Below are 8,867 nucleotides of genomic sequence, written 5' to 3' on the forward strand. Positions count from 1 at the left end.
TATTACTTGCATTTAAATGTACTTAATATCAAAAGTAATTTTCTGGGAATTAATGTACTTATACAGTATATCTACATGTATGTACAGTATATACTGTATACTATGTCAATTATCATATCCGATGTTTTCTGATTATCAGAGTTTTAATCTGATTGCTGCTAAAGTAAGTGTTTAGTATTGCCCTTCTTTGGCTGTGGTGCAGCATGCAATCTGCAGAGTAACTAGTTATTTTAGTTATCAACTTAACATAGTGGAGTAAAAAGCAGCAGAAAATTAAATTGCTTTTACTAAAATTTTAGGTACATGTACTTGGTACTTGGTACATAAACTGGTTCAGGCAGACCAGATCTTCCTTTGGCAACCTGTTGAATATAATAATGTGATACACAGGAAAATCAGTTCATGGAACTTATGGCTGTTTTTCAGCACAGCAGCTGTAAATCCTTCAGGGCTTGCATCGCTGTTGAACACTGCAAGTGTTTATGAGCATTATATTTTAGGGTTTAAATGTCCAGTTCATTTTGGAACATCCATCCAGATCCAGCTTCCCCACCCTATAAATGATCATATCTGGCCAGAAAGTGAAAAGACACCCGATATGCTACCACCGCCCACACTGTCCTCTACTGTCACCGTATGCGGCAGGTTATCTGACACCTTTTCCAGCCCACGACGGATCTCTCTCTAGTCCTCTTTGTTGTCAACACACCCGGCCTGGCAAGTCAGAGAAGATGGACACGTAAGCAAGACAGCTGCCTTCAGAGGGTTCCATGACCGCTGTCCAGAGCCTATTATCACGTTCTAGACGTTTCTCTGGGGCTTGAATCCCACTCCTACCCAGCAGAACCCCCCAACCCCCCTGTGTCAGCAATAGGAGAGGAAGCTGATTATGAAAAGAAGCTGATTATGGGTCTGATGTGATTAGTAGACAAAATAAAGGAAGCCAAAAAGTCATAAAAATGGTGCATAGCTTCAGTGTGCAATTGTTTTGAAACCAGATAGCGAGAACAGTCCGTCCCTATATCCATGTGTCTCTAACATGTTAATATAATGAGTTGTTGCTAGCATATCATTTAAAAGATTGGCATATCGGCAAACTGGCATAAAACTCGATGTGCTTATGGGCTTATTCATGCAGCTGAGAGGAAGAGTGACCGATGAACCCATTTGCTTAAAGAACTGTTGAATAAAAGGTTGTAGGCAAAAAAAGGGAAATAAGTATATCACCTCTGACCTTTCTTTACTTGGACTTTCATTTGTCACTAAGCATCCTTCTTGTTCTAAGATGATTAAATTTAAACTTTAATAGTTGTGATGAAAGGGCAAAGAGCTTTATTTTTCCATTTCTTTTATTATTTACGTAATTATTGAGCTTTATTGGACACTAAAGTGGAGCCACCTCCTGTATGAACTTGTTTATTTCTCTCAAAAGACTTCATGAGATATGCTCTCTGGGCAAGTCCCCACTTCCTTTCTCATCATCAAAATAACATGGAGACCTTGGATTTTTATTGTATTACAAGCTCAACAGATGACCTACATATGCAGAAAAAGACTATCAGTGAGGCAAATAGTTATTTTTAATGCCTGTCACCTGATCAGCTCATTAAATCAGATCTTATATGAAAGGTATTTGTTATTGGGGAGTGCTGACGAGGATGGTTCTTAATTGAGGAGTCTCACGGCCCGAGGGCAGAAGCTGATCTGTAGTCTGGTGGCACCGTGATCATATTTTGTCTACACAGGCTCCCAGAATCAACAATAAGCAAAAGTTCCTTGAAGTAGCTGTAAAGGAGACATAGTATGTTTTTCCTTTTTTTGCCATCTCACTCAGTATTTAATAAAGGTCCCTGCTCATGGACAAGGTTTCGAAATTTAAAAAGCCAACTGGAGCTCCTCTCTCCCACAGAAAACACTGCTCCTGAAACACCTCGTCAGTAGTAATGCCTTTAATTCAGTGACTTTGTGACATCACACTAGGTCACCGTGTCAAACATTTGCATAATTCACGTAAGAATGGATTTAGCACAGCTGCTCTGTTGTTAGTGATGCTGGGTCAGGCATGTGCGAGCTGACCAATCAGAGCAAGCTGGGTATTTGGGCTTAAGGAGACAGGGGCCAAAACAGATTGTTTCAGACGGGGGAAAAAATGCGTCTTTTGGGGCATTAAAGCATGTACACCCAAGAAGTAACCCAAAATGAGCATTATATGTCTCCTTTGATTTATCTGTAATGTAACGCAGACGCCATCCACATCATTCTCCGCAGCATAAATGATGGCACAAGATATTACTTAAAAAAATTACAATTACTGTTATAACATGCGATGTGAAATATAGAGGGAGGATGAAACATGCTGTGCGCCTGAATACTGCAGAAATACAGTAACATTTAATGTTATTAACCCAGATGAAAAACATCAAATTGACAATTAGACTTCTGTTTTGTATTATGGGATCCAAAAGGCTACTAGATCTGGAATAAACATGAGAACATGAAAAAATATGTCTTGGAACAAAGAGGCCAGTGTGTTTCAAAGATACCAGTTGCATTGAAAGCACATGTCAGGCATCGAATCTGACGAAAAAAGCCCTATTTCAAAACTCCAGCTCTCTGTGGGAGGAGAAAACTGCACATTTCTTGGTTTCTCTCAGACTAAAGTACACACTGTATGTAACTTAAGCATCACTATGAACCATTAGACGTATGCAATTACCAAATCAACCAGAGATGAGCTGAGAAAAAGTTGGGATTTGTTCAGCTTTCCCATTGTGAGTCACTCATTGTTCGTTTTTATCCCAGCTACTCATCACAGCATATTGAAAAACCACATGTTGGGACAACTTCTGTAAATGTTGTGTATATCGAAATTTAATTGCAGTCATTTAAAAAAAAGAACACAGAGCTCAATGATTTCTCTTTGTTTTCAAGAGACTGATGCTTTGGTTTCTGGAACAGAACCCCTCCTGGCGTCAGAACAGAACCAACCAGAACATTCTCTCCTGTATCTTTGCTGTCTCCTCCCTAGATTACCACTCATCTCAATGCAGATTTAAAAAAAAACAAAAAAAAAAAACACCACACTCCCTTCTCTAGAGACCAGTTTCCCCCCAGCAGGGCTTCCTCTTTCAACTAAGTTTGGTTCTTAAGCCCCTACTTAAGCTCCATGCCAGCAGTATGGACCTAAATAGACTACCCATATGATGCGGCACAGCAGTCTCATAAAAGAAGAACTCTCCCATGTGCATGTTGCTCACACACGCGGCCCGGCAGCTGGGTCAGTTGGAGTTACAGCTGAGAGTGGTCTGCGTCAAGTGGGGGATTGCTGGTGGGGGGCTCAAGGTTTCCATGCATGAGGTTTTGATGAATCAGTGACTGGGGGACGTGGAAAATGTTGTGCTTAAAGTGTAAGCCAAATACATGGCCGGCGTGAGCTGCCAGCCACTGTCAGAGCAAGCGGAGAGACTGCAATGGCAGTTTTTTTCTCATGCGATCAGATTAATGACAGCTTCAACGGTTATGTTATCTCAGCAGGGGAAGGGACAGCCGTACAAGCAGCTAATGATGGCAAATAAATGACCAGAAAGTGAACTAAGCTGGGGGTCTAAGTTCAAACGACACCTCTTGTGGCATCTCCCCAAATATTTTGCAAACTAAGGAACCGGATCCTGTTTGTCAATCGCCCTCCGCTGCTTTACAGCTTCTCGGGTTTGATATTCTATAAGCCTACTGAGGGATAGCGCAGTGAGCCTGGCTGTCTGGGACCCGAGGTGCTTATTATGCTCGAGGTGTAGGTGGCTATGGCAACACGTTGGCAAGTCGGAGAACATTTTGCCACAGAGATACTATGAAGCAGATGTTGTGGTGTGATTCAGCCCTCGCAGCAGCTGACACATTACATTCCCATCCACGCTTTTGCTGAGAAACGACATTTAGCAAGTGCATCATACTTTGCATTCAGTTAGGCACGCGCAGAAGTGTCAGTGTCAGAATCAGATCAGAAAAAAAGAAAGTTTCCTGGAAGAAGTGGCAAGCAGTTTCTTCAAAAGCCCTTCATTCTGTTAGTTCCTTTTCTTTAAACTCTTCTTCAAGAAACTCTTCTACTCCCAAGACACCTGCCATGTATATAGTCTTTATTCTTTATTAGCAGTAGTATTTTAATTCTGTATTTCTATTATTTTACTGTGTATTTGTTTCATTTTGTCTCTCTTTTGTCCTGTTTTTAGTTTCTTAATCCATCACTCAACCTCTGTAATTTCCCCAGTGACATGACTCAGGGACCAAACACAGCATCCCACAATGACATAGGCAGGGAATAACAAGAGACTGACTCCTGTCACCCCCGGGCTGAGTTAACTAATAGGACTGCTAGCTTCAAGGCTAACAGAGCTATCTAGTTGACGGCAGCTAGCAGCAGTCAGCTTACTTAAGCAACAGGTAAAACTCCAAGACCACTCAGGCCTGCTATTACATGTGCAGGTTGTCTTGGCAAATGTCAATTTGTCTTAACAAAAACATCTCAATATCACCTTTGCATTGAAAGTGACTTATACCAATACAGTACACAGGCACTGTCTTATATTCGTGAAAATCTTGATATCGATTTGGAAGCACTGAGATGGCTGGTTAGCAACTAACCAATGTTTGTCCCCCGTACGCATTGTTATTGACTTTGAATGCATAATGCATTTGTTATGCTAGCATAACTTTGGCTCACTTTCAAACATCTGAGCAGAAGGATTCTATAAGTCAAACAGAGTAGATTATGTCCCGTTGTTAGGTCGTACCTAAGGTCCATCCTATATACTGGAGTGGTGAACAAGAACCTTATGAGACTGTAATGATTATTCCAGCTGCTAGTCAAACTCTCAAGTGATGCCAGGGAAAAAATAGTTCTTGCATGTAAAAAATATATATATAGATAGGTAGATAGATCGCAAACACATCTTCTTGAAGTTTACTTTTTTGGCAACTGACCATCCTATAAGCAGGATAATGTGCACTAGGATGTCTATAATCAGGAATGAATGGACTTGTGGACACACCAACTTGTGTAACCATTATTACATGTTGTCCATTAATCCTGATAATAGACACCCTGACTTTATGTTCATGGCTGGTGTCATGTCAGTCTTATGCAACCCCCTTCAAATAAAGTGATACAAAGCAAATTGAGCTTTAACTGCAGAGTTTGTCCCCTGTCAAGGTGAGAGTCCATGTTGAAGTCTATACATGCATGCAGCCATCTGACACCACATGTATTTGTTTGTGTATGCAAAATGCACCAGGGAGTCCATGGTTCATAAAGAAAAACACCTAAGCTTCCATCACAGCTGCAGTTTCTCATGCCCAAAGGAGGCTCTCCCAAGGGGAGCATTTATGCCCAGAGGATGGTCTCCATGATGGAGCAGCTGAGGCTGCCACTCTCCGCCAAGCTCAGTCCCATCGAGGGCAGTTTGTGATCTGCTACATCAATAAAAAACATTACAAGCTCGACCTCTCTCCCCAGCTGCAGTCAACAGGACTGTTTTTGAGTGAGGTGAGAAAATGAAGAGCTGACCTGCTGTCACACAGGTGCGCTCTCGTGCTGCGTACCTTCCTAACTGTGCTCGTCCATGGATAAAATTAGTGCCTGTGAAAATCCACCCAGCCTTTGGAGCCCTGTCTTTCCTGAGCTGTCACTCAGTATTACAGGCTGTCATCGGTTTCACTTACAGTTAGCGTTCCAATGGATCAGTGGTAACCTGAGAACATAATCAGGAGACAGGCAGCGCAGAAAGAGGCAACATATTCCGTCATAAAACGTGCATATGGTGTCCTGACACACGAGAGGCTGCTCAGCATTTTCCCTTCACCTTATATTCACCCGAGTTGTGCTGCATTTTTATCCCTACAACAAAAACACATGTAACATCTAATAAAACCCTTGGAAACAACGGAAGCCTAAGCAAGGACTTATGCACTCAGAGGGTTCAAATGAAAGCATATGTATCAGTTCATTATGGTCATTTATGCAAACTTCTCGTTAGCGCTTGAATTATTATTTTTACAACCGTGAAATGTATATGGGGTGGTTGAAATCATATAAATTATTTTTATTTGTTGATCTTTTCCTACCGGCATTTATGGGGCGGCACTTGTCTTTCTTTTTTTTTTTCCAAAGGTCATCCCCCCTCAGATGTAACTTAATCGCAGCAGTAAATGGAATGCATATTTTAGGTCGTGGAGAGGTAGAGGCTCGGGGCGCATCGCCAGACCCCTGAGGTCGCTTCTGCCAACTGAGTAACATAGTGAGCAGGGACACCGCAGGTCAAATTTATGGAGTTGAATCACAGCTTACTTAGACTGGGACAAGCACACCCAGCAGCCCAACATGGACTCATGGAAAATACAATTTCACTTGAAGAGATGCTATTATGGTAAAGAAGGTAAAAATTGTTCTACTATCAGGGACATTTGATTGGATCATTATTGGTTAAATCTTAGGTATTAGAGTTTGTGTCCATTTTTTATGAAGTAATACATGTATAATTCTTGTTAGGTCTTACTTGGAAAGACTTTAGCTCGCCACATAATTCAGAGCTGAAGAACCGTACGCCCTCTGTTTTGAAAATTACACAATAGACTGTTAGAGTTTAGCAGCCTGCTTGTGCTGAATTAAATTCAATCTTTGGTTTATTAAGTGGAAGCAGATGACCGCTGCAGGGTTCCCTACTGACGTATCAATTTGTATCGACAAACAGGAACAAACAGTTCAAAAAACAGACAGCAAACAGCATTAAAAAGTGAAAAAAAAAAACTCTTTCAAACAAAAAACACTAAATTCCACATAATGAGGCAAATGCAGAAAAATTCGGCTGGAGTTAACTAGCTCCAAAGAAGGCATTCAGGAAATGGAGGGCAACAGAGGAATGCTTTTGGAAGACCACAGTGAGTCATATTTGGTAAGAAGAACAACTCCCCGCCACTACTGCTTGTGTAGAGGCAGAAAAATGTCAGTTTGGCACACATCTCCTCTTCTGGTGCATGCTGCACTGTTTTTGTACATGTCGAAAGTATTCTTTACACGTGTGCCTATAAAGGCTTCAGAGACTCTGACACACTGGCTGTTGTCCTGAGCTGCGATTGTCCAGCCGTGTGGATCCATTTAGCTTGTGGCAGAAATGGTCATAATACTTGTGGCCAGGACGCGCCGACTCGCCTGACGAGGCACGCTGTGTCTCTCCTACGCTGTCTGGACACAAGATGCCTCTCATTGGCCCCCGCAGCTATCGGAGTGGTGAACTGTGGGCCTTTACAGCCTGCTGACAAGGGCTAAATTTCTACCACTCAACATGGAATGGGTTGGTGAAAGAGGGTCAGAGTGAAAGCCTCCGCATTCACTCATTCATGTCTGTGTCAGCTTCGCTTAAGCTGTGTCTCGCTTCAAGAGGTCTTCAGATTACCCAGCTACGTAGGAGAATGTGCGCTCATGACGAAGGTTCGACCAGTCACAGGAAACTTTTTCTTACCGAGCTCCGGTGGTATCTACACATGCCGATGGTTTTGGTTTAATTTGCTTATAGACATTACAAGGCCTATATCATCTCTGAAATCTCTGCCTCCATAGTGAATCGGATTGTGTTTGTGGTCCTCATGCATTGAAATATAGCATTAAATAGATTCATGACTATAATTTCATCATCAGTGTGAAGGATCCTCTGTGCAGAGTGCGTTGCGCTATTGTGTCCGTCTGTAAGCAGCCAACACTCTCAATCCATTTGTACTTCAGTTAGTTTAAAAATAAGAGCACATTCACTTGGCAATGTACATTTCTGCAAACCCATACATTTTGCAACTTTATTTTACCCTGTGCTTATGGTTTTGTTAGGTTAAGGTTAACTTGTTTAGGTTGAGGAGTTCTAAACTCGTGTTTTGGCTTAAAATACTAATTTTGATCACCAGAGACATGGCAGAGGATGTCTCGAGGTTTGGTGAAAATTAGCCGGTTCTGTCGGCACATGGAGAGCAGGAGACGTCCCAACCACTCAGCATTTTATTCTAGTGATGGGGCTGAAGGTGCATTGGTGCGCACATGACCTACAACCTGTGACAAGGCGTGACTTAAACAATTGAACATCTACTGATGGTTTGCCAAGGTCCTGCCAAGGGCCAAGGATCTGATGACTGTAGACTTGTTTTATCTAAGCAGGCTAAGGTCAAATATTCCTCTGGATGCTCTTCTGCACCAGTTTTATGAGGACTTTGTGCACATGCAGAAGGATGCATATGTGGCAATTGTGGGAGAGGCAGAGTGGGTCGTCCACTGGTTTGGCGGTTTGACTTCCTGCTGTCCACATTTTGGTCCACAAGTGTCCTTGGATAAGACACTGAGGCCCAAGTTGCTCCAAGATGCACATATTCAGACTGTCAGCTTGTCTCTTTGTGGTGCAAACCCATATTGTAATAATCTTAAACTCCTTCTGGTTTTCTTTAGACATTCAATTTTACCCTTACTCTTTCAGAAAATCATAAATCGGAGGCTTTCTAAAAGATTACCCTCTCTGCATCCTGCATTTCAGCTTTAACTCATTTAGACTTTTTCCACTCCTATTAATAGTCTTTGGTTTTGCTGTTCCATTTACTTTGGCTGTGTGAGTGTTGCATGTGGCCACTCAGTGAGGACAGACTGTCACCTGAAGATAAAAGTGACTTTTGTTTCAGAAGTGTAGACCTAATTTCCCAGCCAGACTAAAGTGGACGAACAGGAAGGTATGTGCCAGCTTAGCCTGTACCTCACGTGTTGTATATTATGTCTGTGCCATAAAGTCAACTGAAATCTGTCGTTTGTAAGAGAGAAGTTTAATTGATTTTACATGCATCTGTAA

At 42.0% G+C, this 8,867-nt stretch overlaps 1 long non-coding RNA gene across 1 annotated transcript; it reads right to left on the reverse strand.

Annotated features, from left to right (window-relative positions):
• Positions 1 to 269: 269 nt before the first annotated feature.
• LOC119005440 lies at positions 270 to 2,841 on the reverse strand. Its single transcript, XR_005070507.1, has 2 exons — positions 2,717 to 2,841; positions 270 to 714 (listed from the first exon to the last, which is right to left on the reverse strand). It is a non-coding gene; the product is annotated as an uncharacterized LOC119005440 (long non-coding RNA).
• Between the last annotated feature and the right edge of the window lie 6,026 nt (positions 2,842 to 8,867).

The sequence above is a fragment of the Acanthopagrus latus genome, chromosome 17 (genome assembly GCF_904848185.1).
Source record: "Acanthopagrus latus isolate v.2019 chromosome 17, fAcaLat1.1, whole genome shotgun sequence".
NCBI classification, from domain to species: Eukaryota; Metazoa; Chordata; class Actinopteri; order Spariformes; family Sparidae; genus Acanthopagrus; species Acanthopagrus latus.